Here is a 19,535-nt window from a genome sequence, read left to right on the forward strand (position 1 = left end):
TCAACAGAGTCCAAAAGTGCATTTTGTTGTCGAACACTTAGATAATATGATTTCCTACATTTAATGCATCATAGAATACCAGAAATTCAAGTTGTACTATATTGTAAGAGTACCTGATGCTCTCATCACGTTTTACTGTTTCATTAAGAGTACCTGATGCTCTCATCACGTTTTACTGCTTTAAGTTGCATTTCCAACTTTTATGCTCCGAAAAGACGTTTCAGACTCAACAGAGTCCAAAAGTGCATTTTGTTGTCGAATACTTAGATCCTAGGATTTCCTGCATTTAATGCATCATAGAATACCAGACATTCAAGTTGTACTATATTGTAAGAGTACCTGATGCTCTCATCACGTTTTACTGCTTTAAGTTGCATTTCCAACTTTTATGCTCCGAAAAGACGTTTCAGCCTCAAAAGAGTCCAAAAGTGCATTTCGTTGTCGAACACTTAGATTCTATGATTTCCTGCATTTAATGCATCATAGAATACCAGACATTCAAGTTGTACTATATTGTAAGAGTACCTGATGCTCTCATCACGTTTTACTGTTTCATTAAGAGTACCTGATGCTCTCATCACGTTTTACTGTTTCATTAAGAGTACCTGATGCTCTCATCATGTTTTACTGCTTTAAGTTGCATTTCCAACTTTTATGCTCCGAAAAGACGTTTCAGCCTCAACAGAGTCCAAAAGTGCATTTTGTTGTCGAACACTTAGATTATATGATTTCCTACATTTAATGCATCATAGAATACCAGCAATTCAAGTTGTACTATATTGTAAGAGTACCTGATGCTCTCATCACGTTTTACTGTTTCATTAAGAGTACCTGATGCTCTCATCACGTTTTACTGCTTTAAATTGCATTTCCAATTTTTATGTTCCGAAAAGACGTTTCAGCCTCAAAAGAGTCCAAAAGTGCATTTTGTTGTCGAACACTTAGATTCTATGATTTCCTGCATTTAATGCATCATAGAATACCAGACATTCATGTTTAATCATAATATAAGAGTACCTGATGCTCTCATCACGTTTTACTGTTTCATAAAGAGTACCTGATGCTCTCATCACGTTTTACTGCTTTAAATTGCATTTCCAATTTTTATGTTCCGAAAAGACGTTTCAGCCTCAAAAGAGTCCAAAAGTGCATTTTGTTGTCGAACACTTAGATTCTAGGATTTCCTGCATTCAATGCATCATAGAATACCAGACATTCAAGTTGTACTATATTGTAAGAGTACCTGATGCTCTCATCACGTTTTACTGCTTTAAGTTGCATTTCCAACTTTTATGCTCCGAAAAGACGTTTCAGCCTCAAAAGAGTCCAAAAGTGCATTTCGTTGTCGAACACTTAGATTCTATGATTTCCTGCATTTAATGCATCATAGAATACCAGACATTCAAGTTGTACTATATTGTAAGAGTACCTGATGCTCTCATCACGTTTTACTGCTTTAAGTTGCATTTCCAACTTTTATGCTCCGAAAGGACGTTTCAGACTCAACAGAGTCCAAAAGTGCATTTTGTTGTCGAACACTTAGATTCTATGATTTCCTACATTTAATGCATCATAGAATACCAGAAATTCAAGTTGTACTATATTGTAAGAGTACCTGATGCTCTCATCACGTTTTACTGTTTCATTAAGAGTACCTGATGCTCTCATCACGTTTTACTGCTTTAAATTGCATTTCCAATTTTTATGTTCCGAAAAGACGTTTCAGCCTCAAAAGAGTCCAAAAGTGCATTTTGTTGTCGAACACTTAGATTCTATGATTTCCTGCATTTAATGCATCATAGAATACCAGACATTCATGTTTAATCATAATATAAGAGTACCTGATGCTCTCATCACGTTTTACTGTTTCATTAAGAGTACCTGATGCTCTCATCACGTTTTACTGCTTTAAATTGCATTTCCAACTTTTATGCTCCGAAAAGACGTTTCAGCCTTAACAGTCGAAAAGTGCATTTCGTTGTCAAACACTTAGATTCTATGATTTCCTGCATTTAATGCATCATAGAATACCAGACATTCAAGTTGTACTATATTGTAAGAGTACCTGATGCTTACATCACGTTTTACTGCTTTAAGTTGCATTTCCAACTTTTATGCTCCGAAAAGACGTTTCAGCCTCAAAAGAGTCCAAAAGTGCATTTCGTTGTCGAACACTTAGATTCTATGATTTCCTGCATTTAATGCATCATAGAATACCAGACATTCATGTTTAATTATAATATAAGAGTACCTGATGCTCTCATCACGTTTTACTGCTTTAAGTTGCATTTCCAACTTTTATGCTCCGAAAAGACGTTTCAGCCTCAACAGAGTCCAAAAGTGCATTTTGTTGTCGAACACTTAGATAATATGATTTCCTACATTTAATGCATCATAGAATACCAGAAATTCAAGTTGTACTATATTGTAAGAGTACCTGATGCTCTCATCACGTTTTACTGTTTCATTAAGAGTACCTGATGCTCTTATCACGTTTTACTGCTTTAAGTTGCATTTCCAACTTTTATGCTCCGAAAAGACGTTTCAGCCTCAACAGAGTCCAAAAGTGCATTTTGTTGTCGAACACTTAGATTCTATGATTTCCTGCATGTAATGCATCATAGAATACCAGACATTCAAGTTGTACTATATTGTAAGAGTACCTGATGCTCTCATCACGTTTTACTGCTTTAAGTTGCATTTCCAACTTTTATGCTCCGAAAAGACGTTTCAGCCTCAACAGAGTCCAAAAGTGCATTTTGTTGTCGAATACTTAGATTCTATGATTTCCTGCATTTAATGCATCATAGAATACCAGACATTCAAGTTGTACTATATTGTAAGAGTACCTGATGCTCTCATCACGTTTTACTGCTTTAAGTTGCATTTCCAACTTTTATGCTCCGAAAAGACGTTTCAGACTCAACAGAGTCGAAAAGTGCATTTCGTTGTCGAACACTTAGATTCTATGATTTCCTGCATTTAATGCATCATAGAATACCAGACATTCAAGTTGTACTATATTGTAAGAGTACCTGATGCTCTCATCACGTTTTACTGTTTCATTTAGAGTACCTGATGCTCTCATCACGTTTTACTGTTTCAAGTTGCATTTCCAACTTTTATGCTCCGAAAAGACGTTTCAGCCTCAACAGAGTCCAAAAGTGCATTTTGTTGTCGAACACTTAGATTATATGATTTCCTACATTTAATGCATCATAGAATACCAGCAATTCAAGTTGTACTATATTGTAAGAGTATCTGATGCTCTCATCACGTTTTACTGTTTCATTTAGAGTACCTGATGCTCTCATCACGTTTTACTGCTTTAAGTTGCATTTCCAACTTTTATGTTCCGAAAAGACGTTTCAGCCTCAAAAGAGTCCAAAAGTGCATTTTGTTGTCGAACACTTAGATTCTATGATTTCCTGCATTTAATGCATCATAGAATACCAGACATTCAAGTTGTACTATATTGTAAGAGTACCTGATGCTCTCATCACGTTTTACTGCTTTAAGTTGCATTTCCAACTTTTATGCTCCGAAAGGACGTTTCAGACTCAACAGAGTCCAAAAGTGCATTTTGTCGTCGAATACTTAGATTCTAGGATTTCCTGCATTTAATGCATCATAGAATACCAGACATTCAAGTTGTACTATATTGTAAGAGTACCTGATGCTCTCATCACGTTTTACTGCTTTAAGTTGCATTTCCAACTTTTATGCTCCGAAAAGACGTTTCAGCCTCAACAGAGTCCAAAAGTGCATTTTGTTGTCGAACACTTAGATTCTATGATTTCCTGCATTTAATGCATCATAGAATACCAGACATTCAAGTTGTACTATATTGTAAGAGTACCTGATGCTCTCATCACGTTTTACTGCTTTATGTTGCATTTCCAACTTTTATGCTCCGAAAAGACGTTTCAGCCTCAACAGAGTCCAAAAGTGAATTTTGTTGTTGAACACTTAGATTATATGACTTCCTACATTTAATGCATCATAGAATACCAGACATTCAAGTTGTACTATATTGTAAGAGTACCTGATGCTCTCATCACGTTTTACTGCTTTAAGTTGCATTTCCAACTTTTATGCTCCGAAAAGACGTTTCAGCCTCAACAGAGTCCAAAAGTGCATTTTGTTGTCGAATACTTAGATTCTATGATTTCCTGCATTTAATGCATCATAGAATACCAGACATTCAAGTTGTACTATATTGTAAGAGTACCTGATGCTCTCATCACGTTTTACTGCTTTAAGTTGCATTTCCAACTTTTATGCTCCGAAAAGACGTTTCAGCCTTAACAGAGTCGAAAAGTGCATTTCGTTGTCGAACACTTAGATTCTATGATTTCCTGCATTTAATGCATCATAGAATACCAGACATTCAAGTTGTACTATATTGTAAGAGTACCTGATGCTCTCATCACGTTTTACTGTTTCATTTAGAGTACCTGATGCTCTCATCACGTTTTACTGCTTTAAGTTGCATTTCCAACTTTTATGTTCCGAAAAGACGTTTCAGCCTTAAAAGAGTCCAAAAGTGCATTTTGTTGTCGAACACTTAGATTCTATGATTTCCTGCATTTAATGCATCATAGAATACCAGACATTCAAGTTGTACTATATTGTAAGAGTACCTGATGCTCTCATCACGTTTTACTGCTTTAAGTTGCATTTCCAACTTTTATGCTCCGAAAGGACGTTTCAGACTCAACAGAGTCCAAAAGTGCATTTTGTCGTCGAATACTTAGATTCTAGGATTTCCTGCATTTAATGCATCATAGAATACCAGACATTCAAGTTGTACTATATTGTAAGAGTACCTGATGCTCTCATCACGTTTTACTGCTTTAAGTTGCATTTCCAACTTTTATGCTCCGAAAGGACGTTTCAGACTCAACAGAGTCCAAAAGTGCATTTTGTCGTCGAATACTTAGATTCTATGATTTCCTGCATTTAATGCATCATAGAATACCAGACATTCAAGTTGTACTATATTGTAAGAGTACCTGATGCTCTCATCACGTTTTACTGCTTTAAGTTGCATTTCCAACTTTTATGCTCCGAAAAGACGTTTCAGCCTCAACAGAGTCCAAAAGTGCATTTTGTTGTCGAACACTTAGATAATATGATTTCCTACATTTAATGCATCATAGAATACCAGAAATTCAAGTTGTACTATATTGTAAGAGTACCTGATGCTCTCATCACGTTTTACTGTTTCATTAAGAGTACCTGATGCTCTTATCACGTTTTACTGCTTTAAGTTGCATTTCCAACTTTTATGCTCCGAAAAGACGTTTCAGCCTCAACAGAGTCCAAAAGTGCATTTTGTTGTCGAACACTTAGATTCTATGATTTCCTGCATGTAATGCATCATAGAATACCAGACATTCAAGTTGTACTATATTGTAAGAGTACCTGATGCTCTCATCACGTTTTACTGCTTTAAGTTGCATTTCCAACTTTTATGCTCCGAAAAGACGTTTCAGCCTCAACAGAGTCCAAAAGTGCATTTTGTTGTCGAATACTTAGATTCTATGATTTCCTGCATTTAATGCATCATAGAATACCAGACATTCAAGTTGTACTATATTGTAAGAGTACCTGATGCTCTCATCACGTTTTACTGCTTTAAGTTGCATTTCCAACTTTTATGCTCCGAAAAGACGTTTCAGCCTCAACAGAGTCGAAAAGTGCATTTCGTTGTCGAACACTTAGATTCTATGATTTCCTGCATTTAATGCATCATAGAATACCAGACATTCAAGTTGTACTATATTGTAAGAGTACCTGATGCTCTCATCACGTTTTACTGTTTCATTTAGAGTACCTGATGCTCTCATCACGTTTTACTGTTTCAAGTTGCATTTCCAACTTTTATGCTCCGAAAAGACGTTTCAGCCTCAACAGAGTCCAAAAGTGCATTTTGTTGTCGAACACTTAGATTATATGATTTCCTACATTTAATGCATCATAGAATACCAGCAATTCAAGTTGTACTATATTGTAAGAGTATCTGATGCTCTCATCACGTTTTACTGTTTCATTTAGAGTACCTGATGCTCTCATCACGTTTTACTGCTTTAAGTTGCATTTCCAACTTTTATGTTCCGAAAAGACGTTTCAGCCTCAAAAGAGTCCAAAAGTGCATTTTGTTGTCGAACACTTAGATTCTATGATTTCCTGCATTTAATGCATCATAGAATACCAGACATTCAAGTTGTACTATATTGTAAGAGTACCTGATGCTCTCATCACGTTTTACTGCTTTAAGTTGCATTTCCAACTTTTATGCTCCGAAAGGACGTTTCAGACTCAACAGAGTCCAAAAGTGCATTTTGTCGTCGAATACTTAGATTCTAGGATTTCCTGCATTTAATGCATCATAGAATACCAGACATTCAAGTTGTACTATATTGTAAGAGTACCTGATGCTCTCATCACGTTTTACTGCTTTAAGTTGCATTTCCAACTTTTATGCTCCGAAAAGACGTTTCAGCCTCAACAGAGTCCAAAAGTGCATTTTGTTGTCGAACACTTAGATTCTATGATTTCCTGCATTTAATGCATCATAGAATACCAGACATTCAAGTTGTACTATATTGTAAGAGTACCTGATGCTCTCATCACGTTTTACTGCTTTATGTTGCATTTCCAACTTTTATGCTCCGAAAAGACGTTTCAGCCTCAACAGAGTCCAAAAGTGCATTTTGTTGTTGAACACTTAGATTATATGACTTCCTACATTTAATGCATCATAGAATACCAGACATTCAAGTTGTACTATATTGTAAGAGTACCTGATGCTCTCATCACGTTTTACTGCTTTAAGTTGCATTTCCAACTTTTATGCTCCGAAAAGACGTTTCAGCCTCAACAGAGTCCAAAAGTGCATTTTGTTGTCGAATACTTAGATTCTATGATTTCCTGCATTTAATGCATCATAGAATACCAGACATTCAAGTTGTACTATATTGTAAGAGTACCTGATGCTCTCATCACGTTTTACTGCTTTAAGTTGCATTTCCAACTTTTATGCTCCGAAAAGACGTTTCAGCCTTAACAGAGTCGAAAAGTGCATTTCGTTGTCGAACACTTAGATTCTATGATTTCCTGCATTTAATGCATCATAGAATACCAGACATTCAAGTTGTACTATATTGTAAGAGTACCTGATGCTCTCATCACGTTTTACTGTTTCATTTAGAGTACCTGATGCTCTCATCACGTTTTACTGCTTTAAGTTGCATTTCCAACTTTTATGTTCCGAAAAGACGTTTCAGCCTTAAAAGAGTCCAAAAGTGCATTTTGTTGTCGAACACTTAGATTCTATGATTTCCTGCATTTAATGCATCATAGAATACCAGACATTCAAGTTGTACTATATTGTAAGAGTACCTGATGCTCTCATCACGTTTTACTGCTTTAAGTTGCATTTCCAACTTTTATGCTCCGAAAGGACGTTTCAGCCTCAACAGAGTCCAAAAGTGCATTTTGTCGTCGAATACTTAGATTCTAGGATTTCCTGCATTTAATGCATCATAGAATACCAGACATTCAAGTTGTACTATATTGTAAGAGTACCTGATGCTCTCATCACGTTTTACTGCTTTAAGTTGCATTTCCAACTTTTATGCTCCGAAAGGACGTTTCAGACTCAACAGAGTCCAAAAGTGCATTTTGTCGTCGAATACTTAGATTCTATGATTTCCTGCATTTAATGCATCATAGAATACCAGACATTCAAGTTGTACTATATTGTAAGAGTACCTGATGCTCTCATCACGTTTTACTGCTTTAAGTTGCATTTCCAACTTTTATGCTCCGAAAAGACGTTTCAGCCTCAACAGAGTCCAAAAGTGCATTTTGTTGTCGAACACTTAGATTCTATGATTTCCTGCATTTAATGCATCATAGAATACCAGACATTCAAGTTGTACTATATTGTAAGAGTACCTGATGCTCTCATCACGTTTTACTGCTTTATGTTGCATTTCCAACTTTTATGCTCCGAAAAGACGTTTCAGCCTCAACAGAGTCCAAAAGTGAATTTTGTTGTTGAACACTTAGATTATATGACTTCCTACATTTAATGCATCATAGAATACCAGACATTCAAGTTGTACTATATTGTAAGAGTACCTGATGCTCTCATCACGTTTTACTGCTTTAAGTTGCATTTCCAACTTTTATGCTCCGAAAAGACGTTTCAGCCTCAACAGAGTCCAAAAGTGCATTTTGTTGTCGAATACTTAGATTCTATGATTTCCTGCATTTAATGCATCATAGAATACCAGACATTCAAGTTGTACTATATTGTAAGAGTACCTGATGCTCTCATCACGTTTTACTGTTTCATTTAGAGTACCTGATGCTCTCATCACGTTTTACTGCTTTAAGTTGCATTTCCAACTTTTATGTTCCGAAAAGACGTTTCAGCCTCAAAAGAGTCCAAAAGTGCATTTTGTTGTCGAACACTTAGATTCTATGATTTCCTGCATTTAATGCATCATAGAATACCAGACATTCAAGTTGTACTATATTGTAAGAGTACCTGATGCTCTCATCACGTTTTACTGCTTTAAGTTGCATTTCCAACTTTTATGCCCCGAAAGGACGTTTCAGACTCAACAGAGTCCAAAAGTGCATTTTGTCGTCGAATACTTAGATTCTAGGATTTCCTGCATTTAATGCATCATAGAATACCAGACATTCAAGTTGTACTATATTGTAAGAGTACCTGATGCTCTCATCACGTTTTACTGCTTTAAGTTGCATTTCCAACTTTTATGCTCCGAAAAGACGTTTCAGCCTCAACAGAGTCCAAAAGTGCATTTTGTTGTCGAACACTTAGATTCTATGATTTCCTGCATTTAATGCATCATAGAATACCAGACATTCAAGTTGTACTATATTGTAAGAGTACCTGATGCTCTCATCACGTTTTACTGCTTTATGTTGCATTTCCAACTTTTATGCTCCGAAAAGACGTTTCAGCCTCAACAGAGTCCAAAAGTGAATTTTGTTGTTGAACACTTAGATTATATGACTTCCTACATTTAATGCATCATAGAATACCAGACATTCAAGTTGTACTATATTGTAAGAGTACCTGATGCTCTCATCACGTTTTACTGCTTTAAGTTGCATTTCCAACTTTTATGCTCCGAAAAGACGTTTCAGCCTCAACAGAGTCCAAAAGTGCATTTTGTTGTCGAATACTTAGATTCTATGATTTCCTGCATTTAATGCATCATAGAATACCAGACATTCAAGTTGTACTATATTGTAAGAGTACCTGATGCTCTCATCACGTTTTACTGCTTTAAGTTGCATTTCCAACTTTTATGCTCCGAAAAGACGTTTCAGCCTTAACAGAGTCGAAAAGTGCATTTCGTTGTCGAACACATAGATTCTATGATTTCCTGCATTTAATGCATCATAGAATACCAGACATTCAAGTTGTACTATATTGTAAGAGTACCTGATGCTCTCATCACGTTTTACTGTTTCATTTAGAGTACCTGATGCTCTCATCACGTTTTACTGCTTTAAGTTGCATTTCCAACTTTTATGTTCCGAAAAGACGTTTCAGCCTCAAAAGAGTCCAAAAGTGCATTTTGTTGTCGAACACTTAGATTCTATGATTTCCTGCATTTAATGCATCATAGAATACCAGACATTCAAGTTGTACTATATTGTAAGAGTACCTGATGCTCTCATCACGTTTTACTGCTTTAAGTTGCATTTCCAACTTTTATGCTCCGAAAGGACGTTTCAGACTCAACAGAGTCCAAAAGTGCATTTTGTCGTCGAATACTTAGATTCTAGGATTTCCTGCATTTAATGCATCATAGAATACCAGACATTCAAGTTGTACTATATTGTAAGAGTACCTGATGCTCTCATCACGTTTTACTGCTTTAAGTTGCATTTCCAACTTTTATGCTCCGAAAAGACGTTTCAGCCTCAACAGAGTCCAAAAGTGCATTTTGTTGTCGAACACTTAGATTCTATGATTTCCTGCATTTAATGCATCATAGAATACCAGACATTCAAGTTGTACTATATTGTAAGAGTACCTGATGCTCTCATCACGTTTTACTGCTTTATGTTGCATTTCCAACTTTTATGCTCCGAAAAGACGTTTCAGCCTCAACAGAGTCCAAAAGTGAATTTTGTTGTTGAACACTTAGATTATATGACTTCCTACATTTAATGCATCATAGAATACCAGACATTCAAGTTGTACTATATTGTAAGAGTCCCTGATGCTCTCATCACGTTTTACTGCTTTAAGTTGCATTTCCAACTTTTATGCTCCGAAAAGACGTTTCAGCCTCAAAAGAGTCCAAAAGTGCATTTTGTTGTCGAACACTTAGATAATATGATTTCCTACATTTAATGCATCATAGAATACCAGAAATTCAAGTTGTACTATATTGTAAGAGTACCTGATGCTCTCATCACGTTTTACTGTTTCATTAAGAGTACCTGATGCTCTCATCACGTTTTACTGCTTTAAGTTGCATTTCCAACTTTTATGCTCCGAAAAGACGTTTCAGCCTCAAAAGAGTCCAAAAGTGCATTTCGTTGTCGAACACTTAGATTCTATGATTTCCTGCATTTAATGCATCATAGAATACCAGAAATTCAAGTTGTACTATATTGTAAGAGTACCTGATGCTCTCATCACGTTTTACTGCTTTAAGTTGCATTTCCAACTTTTATGCTCCGAAAGGACGTTTCAGACTCAACAGAGTCCAAAAGTGCATTTTGTCGTCGAATACTTAGATTCTAGGATTTCCTGCATTTAATGCATCATAGAATACCAGACATTCAAGTTGTACTATATTGTAAGAGTACCTGATGCTCTCATCACGTTTTACTGCTTTAAGTTGCATTTCCAACTTTTATGCTCCGAAAAGACGTTTCAGCCTCAACAGAGTCCAAAAGTGCATTTTGTTGTCGAACACTTAGATTCTATGATTTCCTGCATTTAATGCATCATAGAATACCAGACATTCAAGTTGTACTATATTGTAAGAGTACCTGATGCTCTCATCATGTTTTACTGCTTTATGTTGCATTTCCAACTTTTATGCTCCGAAAAGACGTTTCAGCCTCAACAGAGTCCAAAAGTGAATTTTGTTGTTGAACACTTAGATTATATGACTTCCTACATTTAATGCATCATAGAATACCAGACATTCAAGTTGTACTATATTGTAAGAGTACCTGATGCTCTCATCACGTTTTACTGCTTTAAGTTGCATTTCCAACTTTTATGCTCCGAAAAGACGTTTCAGCCTCAACAGAGTCCAAAAGTGCATTTTGTTGTCGAATACTTAGATTCTATGATTTCCTGCATTTAATGCATCATAGAATACCAGACATTCAAGTTGTACTATATTGTAAGAGTACCTGATGCTCTCATCACGTTTTACTGCTTTAAGTTGCATTTCCAACTTTTATGCTCCGAAAAGACGTTTCAGCCTCAAAAGAGTCCAAAAGTGCATTTTGTTGTCGAACACTTAGATAATATGATTTCCTACATTTAATGCATCATAGAATACCAGAAATTCAAGTTGTACTATATTGTAAGAGTACCTGATGCTCTCATCACGTTTTACTGTTTCATTAAGAGTACCTGATGCTCTCATCACGTTTTACTGCTTTAAGTTGCATTTCCAACTTTTATGCTCCGAAAAGACGTTTCAGCCTCAAAAGAGTCCAAAAGTGCATTTCGTTGTCGAACACTTAGATTCTATGATTTCCTGCATTTAATGCATCATAGAATACCAGACATTCAAGTTGTACTATATTGTAAGAGTACCTGATGCTCTCATCACGTTTTACTGCTTTAAGTTGCATTTCCAACTTTTATGCTCCGAAAAGACGTTTCAGCCTCAAAAGAGTCCAAAAGTGCATTTTGTTGTCGAACACTTAGATAATATGATTTCCTACATTTAATGCATCATAGAATACCAGAAATTCAAGTTGTACTATATTGTAAGAGTACCTGATGCTCTCATCACGTTTTACTGTTTCATTAAGAGTACCTGATGCTCTCATCACGTTTTACTGCTTTAAGTTGCATTTCCAACTTTTATGCTCCGAAAAGACGTTTCAGCCTCAAAAGAGTCCAAAAGTGCATTTCGTTGTCGAATACTTAGATTCTAGGATTTCCTGCATTTAATGCATCATAGAATACCAAACATTCATGTTTAATTATAATATAAGAGTACCTGATGCTCTCATCACGTTTTACTGCTTTAAGTTGCATTTCCAACTTTTATGCTCCGAAAGGACGTTTCAGACTCAACAGAGTCCAAAAGTGCATTTTGTCGTCGAATACTTAGATTCTAGGATTTCCTGCATTTAATGCATCATAGAATACCAGACATTCAAGTTGTACTATATTGTAAGAGTACCTGATGCTCTCATCACGTTTTACTGCTTTAAGTTGCATTTCCAACTTTTATGCTCCGAAAAGACGTTTCAGCCTCAACAGAGTCCAAAAGTGCATTTTGTTGTCGAACACTTAGATTCTATGATTTCCTGCATTTAATGCATCATAGAATACCAGACATTCAAGTTGTACTATATTGTAAGAGTACCTGATGCTCTCATCACGTTTTACTGCTTTATGTTGCATTTCCAACTTTTATGCTCCGAAAAGACGTTTCAGCCTCAACAGAGTCCAAAAGTGAATTTTGTTGTTGAACACTTAGATTATATGACTTCCTACATTTAATGCATCATAGAATACCAGACATTCAAGTTGTACTATATTGTAAGAGTACCTGATGCTCTCATCACGTTTTACTGCTTTAAGTTGCATTTCCAACTTTTATGCTCCGAAAAGACGTTTCAGCCTCAAAAGAGTCCAAAAGTGCATTTCGTTGTCGAACACTTAGATTCTATGATTTCCTGCATTTAATGCATCATAGAATACCAGACATTCAAGTTGTACTATATTGTAAGAGTACCTGATGCTCTCATCACGTTTTACTGCTTTAAGTTGCATTTCCAACTTTTATGCTCCGAAAGGACGTTTCAGACTCAACAGAGTCCAAAAGTGCATTTTGTCGTCGAATACTTAGATTCTAGGATTTCCTGCATTTAATGCATCATAGAATACCAGACATTCAAGTTGTACTATATTGTAAGAGTACCTGATGCTCTCATCACGTTTTACTGCTTTAAGTTGCATTTCCAACTTTTATGCTCCGAAAAGACGTTTCAGCCTCAACAGAGTCCAAAAGTGCATTTTGTTGTCGAACACTTAGATTCTATGATTTCCTGCATTTAATGCATCATAGAATACCAGACATTCAAGTTGTACTATATTGTAAGAGTACCTGATGCTCTCATCATGTTTTACTGCTTTATGTTGCATTTCCAACTTTTATGCTCCGAAAAGACGTTTCAGCCTCAACAGAGTCCAAAAGTGAATTTTGTTGTTGAACACTTAGATTATATGATTTCCTACATTTAATGCATCATAGAATACCAGACATTCAAGTTGTACTATATTGTAAGAGTACCTGATGCTCTCATCACGTTTTACTGCTTTAAGTTGCATTTCCAACTTTTATGCTCCGAAAAGACGTTTCAGCCTCAACAGAGTCCAAAAGTGCATTTTGTTGTCGAATACTTAGATTCTATGATTTCCTGCATTTAATGCATCATAGAATACCAGACATTCAAGTTGTACTATATTGTAAGAGTACCTGATGCTCTCATCACGTTTTACTGCTTTAAGTTGCATTTCCAACTTTTATGCTCCGAAAAGACGTTTCAGCCTCAAAAGAGTCCAAAAGTGCATTTTGTTGTCGAACACTTAGATAATATGATTTCCTACATTTAATGCATCATAGAATACCAGAAATTCAAGTTGTACTATATTGTAAGAGTACCTGATGCTCTCATCACGTTTTACTGTTTCATTAAGAGTACCTGATGCTCTCATCACGTTTTACTGCTTTAAGTTGCATTTCCAACTTTTATGCTCCGAAAAGACGTTTCAGCCTCAAAAGAGTCCAAAAGTGCATTTCGTTGTCGAACACTTAGATTCTATGATTTCCTGCATTTAATGCATCATAGAATACCAGACATTCAAGTTGTACTATATTGTAAGAGTACCTGATGCTCTCATCACGTTTTACTGCTTTAAGTTGCATTTCCAACTTTTATGCTCCGAAAAGACGTTTCAGCCTCAAAAGAGTCCAAAAGTGCATTTTGTTGTCGAACACTTAGATAATATGATTTCCTACATTTAATGCATCATAGAATACCAGAAATTCAAGTTGTACTATATTGTAAGAGTACCTGATGCTCTCATCACGTTTTACTGTTTCATTAAGAGTACCTGATGCTCTCATCACGTTTTACTGCTTTAAGTTGCATTTCCAACTTTTATGCTCCGAAAAGACGTTTCAGCCTCAAAAGAGTCCAAAAGTGCATTTCGTTGTCGAATACTTAGATTCTAGGATTTCCTGCATTTAATGCATCATAGAATACCAAACATTCATGTTTAATTATAATATAAGAGTACCTGATGCTCTCATCACGTTTTACTGCTTTAAGTTGCATTTCCAACTTTTATGCTCCGAAAGGACGTTTCAGACTCAACAGAGTCCAAAAGTGCATTTTGTCGTCGAATACTTAGATTCTAGGATTTCCTGCATTTAATGCATCATAGAATACCAGACATTCAAGTTGTACTATATTGTAAGAGTACCTGATGCTCTCATCACGTTTTACTGCTTTAAGTTGCATTTCCAACTTTTATGCTCCGAAAAGACGTTTCAGCCTCAACAGAGTCCAAAAGTGCATTTTGTTGTCGAACACTTAGATTCTATGATTTCCTGCATTTAATGCATCATAGAATACCAGACATTCAAGTTGTACTATATTGTAAGAGTACCTGATGCTCTCATCACGTTTTACTGCTTTATGTTGCATTTCCAACTTTTATGCTCCGAAAAGACGTTTCAGCCTCAACAGAGTCCAAAAGTGAATTTTGTTGTTGAACACTTAGATTATATGACTTCCTACATTTAATGCATCATAGAATACCAGACATTCAAGTTGTACTATATTGTAAGAGTACCTGATGCTCTCATCACGTTTTACTGCTTTAAGTTGCATTTCCAACTTTTATGCTCCGAAAAGACGTTTCAGCCTCAAAAGAGTCCAAAAGTGCATTTCGTTGTCGAACACTTAGATTCTATGATTTCCTGCATTTAATGCATCATAGAATACCAGACATTCAAGTTGTACTATATTGTAAGAGTACCTGATGCTCTCATCACGTTTTACTGCTTTAAGTTGCATTTCCAACTTTTATGCTCCGAAAGGACGTTTCAGACTCAACAGAGTCCAAAAGTGCATTTTGTCGTCGAATACTTAGATTCTAGGATTTCCTGCATTTAATGCATCATAGAATACCAGACATTCAAGTTGTACTATATTGTAAGAGTACCTGATGCTCTCATCACGTTTTACTGCTTTAAGTTGCATTTCCAACTTTTATGCTCCGAAAAGACGTTTCAGCCTCAACAGAGTCCAAAAGTGCATTTTGTTGTCGAACACTTAGATTCTATGATTTCCTGCATTTAATGCATCATAGAATACCAGACATTCAAGTTGTACTATATTGTAAGAGTACCTGATGCTCTCATCATGTTTTACTGCTTTATGTTGCATTTCCAACTTTTATGCTCCGAAAAGACGTTTCAGCCTCAACAGAGTCCAAAAGTGAATTTTGTTGTTGAACACTTAGATTATATGACTTCCTACATTTAATGCATCATAGAATACCAGACATTCAAGTTGTACTATTTTGTAAGAGTACCTGATGCTCTCATCACGTTTTACTGCTTTAAGTTGCATTTCCAACTTTTATGCTCCGAAAAGACGTTTCAGCCTCAACAGAGTCCAAAAGTGCATTTTGTTGTCGAATACTTAGATTCTATGATTTCCTACATTTAATGCATCATAGAATACCAGACATTCAAGTTGTACTATATTGTAAGAGTACCTGATGCTCTCATCACGTTTTACTGCTTTAAGTTGCATTTCCAACTTTTATGCTCCGAAAAGACGTTTCAGCCTCAAAAGAGTCCAAAAGTGCATTTTGTTGTCGAACACTTAGATAATATGATTTCCTACATTTAATGCATCATAGAATACCAGAAATTCAAGTTGTACTATATTGTAAGAGTACCTGATGCTCTCATCACGTTTTACTGTTTCATTAAGAGTACCTGATGCTCTCATCACGTTTTACTGCTTTAAGTTGCATTTCCAACTTTTATGCTCCGAAAAGACGTTTCAGCCTCAAAAGAGTCCAAAAGTGCATTTCGTTGTCGAACACTTAGATTCTATGATTTCCTGTATTTAATGCATCATAGAATACCAGACATTCAAGTTGTACTATATTGTAAGAGTACCTGATGCTCTCATCACGTTTTACTGCTTTAAGTTGCATTTCCAACTTTTATGCTCCGAAAAGACGTTTCAGCCTCAAAAGAGTCCAAAAGTGCATTTTGTTGTCGAACACTTAGATAATATGATTTCCTACATTTAATGCATCATAGAATACCAGAAATTCAAGTTGTACTATATTGTAAGAGTACCTGATGCTCTCATCACGTTTTACTGTTTCATTAAGAGTACCTGATGCTCTCATCACGTTTTACTGCTTTAAGTTGCATTTCCAACTTTTATGCTCCGAAAAGACGTTTCAGCCTCAAAAGAGTCCAAAAGTGCATTTCGTTGTCGAATACTTAGATTCTAGGATTTCCTGCATTTAATGCATCATAGAATACCAGACATTCAAGTTGTACTATATTGTAAGAGTACCTGATGCTCTCATCACGTTTTACTGCTTTAAGTTGCATTTCCAACTTTTATGCTCCGAAAGGACGTTTCAGACTCAACAGAGTCCAAAAGTGCATTTTGTCGTCGAATACTTAGATTCTAGGATTTCCTGCATTTAATGCATCATAGAATACCAGACATTCAAGTTGTACTATATTGTAAGAGTACCTGATGCTCTCATCACGTTTTACTGCTTTAAGTTGCATTTCCAACTTTTATGCTCCGAAAAGACGTTTCAGCCTCAACAGAGTCCAAAAGTGCATTTTGTTGTCGAACACTTAGATTCTATGATTTCCTGCATTTAATGCATCATAGAATACCAGACATTCAAGTTGTACTATATTGTAAGAGTACCTGATGCTCTCATCACGTTTTACTGCTTTATGTTGCATTTCCAACTTTTATGCTCCGAAAAGACGTTTCAGCCTCAACAGAGTCCAAAAGTGAATTTTGTTGTTGAACACTTAGATTATATGACTTCCTACATTTAATGCATCATAGAATACCAGACATTCAAGTTGTACTATATTGTAAGAGTACCTGATGCTCTCATCACGTTTTACTGCTTTAAGTTGCATTTCCAACTTTTATGCTCCGAAAAGACGTTTCAGCCTCAACAGAGTCCAAAAGTGCATTTTGTTGTCGAATACTTAGATTCTATGATTTCCTGCATTTAATGCATCATAGAATACCAGACATTCAAGTTGTACTATATTGTAAGAGTACCTGATGCTCTCATCACGTTTTACTGCTTTAAGTTGCATTTCCAACTTTTATGCTCCGAAAAGACGTTTCAGCCTTAACAGAGTCGAAAAGTGCATTTCGTTGTCGAACACTTAGATTCTATGATTTCCTGCATTTAATGCATCATAGAATACCAGACATTCAAGTTGTACTATATTGTAAGAGTACCTGATGCTCTCATCACGTTTTACTGTTTCATTTAGAGTACCTGATGCTCTCATCACGTTTTACTGCTTTAAGTTGCATTTCCAACTTTTATGTTCCGAAAAGACGTTTCAGCCTTAAAAGAGTCCAAAAGTGCATTTTGTTGTCGAACACTTAGATTCTATGATTTCCTGCATTTAATGCATCATAGAATACCAGACATTCAAGTTGTACTATATTGTAAGAGTACCTGATGCTCTCATCACGTTTTACTGCTTTAAGTTGCATTTCCAACTTTTATGCTCCGAAAGGACGTTTCAGACTCAACAGAGTCCAAAAGTGCATTTTGTCGTCGAATACTTAGATTCTAGGATTTCCTGCATTTAATGCATCATAGAATACCAGACATTCAAGTTGTACTATATTGTAAGAGTACCTGATGCTCTCATCACGTTTTACTGCTTTAAGTTGCATTTCCAACTTTTATGCTCCGAAAGGACGTTTCAGACTCAACAGAGTCCAAAAGTGCATTTTGTCGTCGAATACTTAGATTCTATGATTTCCTGCATTTAATGCATCATAGAATACCAGACATTCAAGTTGTACTATATTGTAAGAGTACCTGATGCTCTCATCACGTTTTACTGCTTTAAGTTGCATTTCCAACTTTTATGCTCCGAAAAGACGTTTCAGCCTCAACAGAGTCCAAAAGTGCATTTTGTTGTCGAACACTTAGATTCTATGATTTCCTGCATTTAATGCATCATAGAATACCAGACATTCAAGTTGTACTATATTGTAAGAGTACCTGATGCTCTCATCACGTTTTACTGCTTTATGTTGCATTTCCAACTTTTATGCTCCGAAAAGACGTTTCAGCCTCAACAGAGTCCAAAAGTGAATTTTGTTGTTGAACACTTAGATTATATGACTTCCTACATTTAATGCATCATAGAATACCAGACATTCAAGTTGTACTATATTGTAAGAGTACCTGATGCTCTCATCACGTTTTACTGCTTTAAGTTGCATTTCCAACTTTTATGCTCCGAAAAGACGTTTCAGCCTCAACAGAGTCCAAAAGTACATTTTGTTGTCGAATACTTAGATTCTATGATTTCCTGCATTTAATGCATCATAGAATACCAGACATTCAAGTTGTACTATATTGTAAGAGTACCTGATGCTCTCATCACGTTTTACTGCTTTAAGTTGCATTTCCAACTTTTATGCTCCGAAAAGACGTTTCAGCCTTAACAGAGTCGAAAAGTGCATTTCGTTGTCGAACACATAGATTCTATGATTTCCTGCATTTAATGCATCATAGAATACCAGACATTCAAGTTGTACTATATTGTAAGAGTACCTGATGCTCTCATCACGTTTTACTGTTTCATTTAGAGTACCTGATGCTCTCATCACGTTTTACTGCTTTAAGTTGCATTTCCAACTTTTATGTTCCGAAAAGACGTTTCAGCCTCAAAAGAGTCCAAAAGTGCATTTTGTTGTCGAACACTTAGATTCTATGATTTCCTGCATTTAATGCATCATAGAATACCAGACATTCAAGTTGTACTATATTGTAAGAGTACCTGATGCTCTCATCACGTTTTACTGCTTTAAGTTGCATTTCCAACTTTTATGCTCCGAAAGGACGTTTCAGACTCAACAGAGTCCAAAAGTGCATTTTGTCGTCGAATAATTAGATTCTAGGATTTCCTGCATTTAATGCATCATAGAATACCAGA

Source organism: Taurulus bubalis (genome assembly GCF_910589615.1).
Source record: "Taurulus bubalis genome assembly, chromosome: 19".
NCBI classification, from domain to species: Eukaryota; Metazoa; Chordata; class Actinopteri; order Perciformes; family Cottidae; genus Taurulus; species Taurulus bubalis.